Source organism: Nannospalax galili, unplaced genomic scaffold (assembly GCF_000622305.1).
Source record: "Nannospalax galili isolate Female #2095 unplaced genomic scaffold, S.galili_v1.0 scaffold40, whole genome shotgun sequence".
Classification (NCBI taxonomy): domain Eukaryota; kingdom Metazoa; phylum Chordata; class Mammalia; order Rodentia; family Spalacidae; genus Nannospalax; species Nannospalax galili.
The window spans coordinates 3,303,843-3,307,140 of NW_008347810.1; the positions used below are offsets into that span (position 1 = coordinate 3,303,843).

General features: G+C 44.3%; 1 pseudogene; it reads right to left on the reverse strand.

Annotated features, from left to right (window-relative positions):
• Nucleotides 1–273: 273 nt before the first annotated feature.
• LOC108491382 lies at nt 274–831 on the reverse strand (annotated as a pseudogene).
• Between the last annotated feature and the right edge of the window lie 2,467 nt (nt 832–3,298).

The following is a 3,298-nucleotide window of genomic DNA, read 5'->3' on the forward strand; positions in this document are numbered from 1 at the left end:
GTGGAAGGAATGAGGGGAAAAGCAGAAAATGAGCTTCCTTAGAAAAGAATCTCACAAGGGCATGGTGTGTTCCGTTAGTGTGAAGCAGACGTCAACTTTCCCCCTTAAAGCCTCCACCGTTGGTTGGGTTGGGAAGAGCCTCTTTTCTTGTTTTGATTTGTCTGCAAAAGTCTGAACAGACCAGCCAGATGACAATGTCCTTTGTTTTTTCAAAGCAGATCTCGCTCATCGTACTTTTGTTATATCCCTGTGGGGAGCAGTGGCTGTTTTAGCCTACTCCAACTCTCTGGTGAGGCTGGCTCCGAGGTTAACGGTGCCTGTTGGTTTGCAGCCACAGCATCACCATGGAGGTCACCTTAGTAATGGGTGGTGTTGGGGCCCAAGGCCTGTGTACTTTCACCACACGGGTGGAACCCAGCAGCCTTTGATCTTCTTCGATTCACCCCCAGACTTCTTTATGAGGATCACTCACAGGTCCCCGAGGTCAAGAGGCCACCTTCAAAGTGCAGGTCTGCGGTACTGGTCAGAGGCACTGCTGGCTTATACTTCCAGGTTTCTCAGCTGAGTAGACAGCGTGACCCCATATTCCAAAAGAGGACCACACTTGTTACTCCACCATGACTGTAGGAATCTCTATCCCTACTGTAGGCACACAAACAGTAATCCTTTCCCACCACCTCCGCTATGGCAATTTTCAGTGGCTGGTCAACACAACACAGAGATACACAGACTGGAGACCAGATTAATTAGATCACTGTAGTTGTTCTCCATTTGCTGGGGAGGCAGGCCACTCCTTAGGTCCACTGCACAGTCAAGGTCCTTATGGCTCATGGTGGCAGTGGTCCTGATCCCAGCATCTGTGCACACACATGCACACTACCCCCCACATCAGGGCCAAGCACTTCCACTTCCCCAGGTGCCCAGGAGTCTAAGATCAATACTGACTAATAAATAGAATGAGGCTCCACCTAGATCTATCAGAAGACAAAGTCCATGCACTTCACCTACAGCAGAACCCAAGCCTCCTGGCTTTGAGGCTCCCTTCTGAATTTGTCATCCACCCCCTCTCCTGAAGTCTTTGTGCTTTTCTGGAGGAATCCCTACTGTTGTAGTCTGCCCTACTGCAGAATTAGCAGGCTGCTAGACTGGTGTCTCTCTAGGGAGACTAGTGGGAAAGCCCCTCCTATGTGCTAGCATTTGCTCTGGATAATTCAAGGAACAAGGAGATTTGATGGGAACCTGGAGGCACTGCCACCAAAAGCTCATCAAGAAAGGTGCCCATTAACCCAGCAGAGAAAACCTGCTTCCAACAAGATACCTGCTGCAACTGTGAGCTCTCTGGCTCATTTAAAGAGAATGGAATAATCACAGCAGTCTGTCTCTAGCTCCTCCTGATACTTAACCTCCTGATCACCTCCACACATCCATCGCCTCTCATAACTTTATTCTCAAAGCATATGAAGCTGGAAACACATCTCCTTATAGCACCCTCATGCACACAAACCACTCAGATTATCATATCCCTTCACGAGGTGAAAGCTAGTTTCTCTACAGTATGTAGTAACTAATCATCTCAATTAAGCCCAGTATATACCAGGCACCATGAAAGTGTAATAATAAGTATCAATATCTCTCAGGAATTAAGAGTCCAAAGGTGAGGTGAGTATGTAAACAACTTGATGTGATTTAAGACAGAATCACAGAAATGTTTTGATTGGGATGAAAATAAAATCATTTATGATGCTCGGACAAGGGAGATTTACTCTGGTTGCACACAATGCTGAGTGAAAAGCAGTATGTTTCAGGCCAGTTATTTAAAAAGCTACTTGACTTCACTTAGATAGGGGCTTCCAGCAAGAGTGAAGTACACTTGCAGGTCAGACAAAGTGCCTCATCAGGGCTAAGAGCTGTCATCAGGTGATTTGCAATCATGGGCCATCAGGAGGTATTGAAAACTGGGTTTCAAGGAAAAGGCAGTCCTGTTGATTTTACATAAAAACACATCTTTAAAATATTCTCGAAAGTGTGCCTCAGGGCTTTGAAACATCAGTCCTCAAGTACAGCCAAGAAAGAAAACAGTCATTACTGTCCTTCGAATCCCCTCTTACAAGTAAAGAATGTGTTCCAGAGAACGGGCTCATGCAGACCTTGTTCATCAGGAGACTGGGAAGCTGCCCAGCACGGCTGTAACAGCAGTGCTCCTGGGCTCTGTCAGCCTCGTGTGATACCAACTGCTGTGGAAAAGTCATTCCGACTCCTGAAACCCCACCAAACTTAGGGACACCAGCCACAATGTCATTTTAAAAAATACACCATGGTGACAGGAGTGAAGGGCCAAGGAGAAGAACCTCCTGAAGGGAACCTGCTTGGAGCAATGTTGAAAGGCCCACCTCCCCCATGCTCTCCTTTTGTATCCAAATGTGGACTCCCCTAGCCTCACGAATGTGCTCTTGACCACAGCTTGACACAATACATTATAGGTGGGTAGTGCTATTTTAGGGTGCTTTTGATTGACTAAATGTAAGAGGTTCGCTATATGAAGGTCTTTCTTTACACTTGAGATGCACTGGAGGAAATACAGCGATGTATACCAAGAGTTGGGATGTGGCTCAGTGTAGACTGATACTTTACATGCATGTGGCCCTATGTTTGGTTCCTAGCACTGCAGTAAATAAATACACAAATAAATATTGTGTTACAGGGTTACAATTAATGTAAGACAAGGGTAGAGATTAAGGTCGGTATTAGGATTCCAACTAGTTTAAGTATAATCCAGTTGTTGAAGAATAAAGTTTTTCCTAGGTATCAATTTTGTAGAATCTTTATTTCACTAAATTATTTCTAGTATTATTTTTGTTCCTTTTGCTTGCTTTTTTGTTTTTTGTTTCTGTTTCGTGGGACTGGTTGAGACAATGTTAGAAGCCATACCCGGGCTAGGCAAACACTTCAATATCAAACTATAGCTATCACCATTTTTCCTCTCTCCCTTTCTTTCTCTTACTTTTTTTCTATTTTTAAATGTTATTCTATTATTTAATTAGTTCACAAATGGCTAATTGTTTCCTTATGGTATTTTTGTTACTTCCTTTTGGCTGACCTTCCTGAGCTCCTCTTCCCCTCCTTCCTTGCCCCTCACTCTCTCCTGTGCCCTTCCCTCTCGGTATCTCCCTTCTCTTCTATCGTAGTATTCATTACCCTCCCCTCCCTTCCCTTAAAGCCTCTTTTTTCTCACTCTTTTTTTAAAAAAACCTTACTTATTTTTCTTTTATATGTGTGCATGTTTTGCCTGCATGTTTGT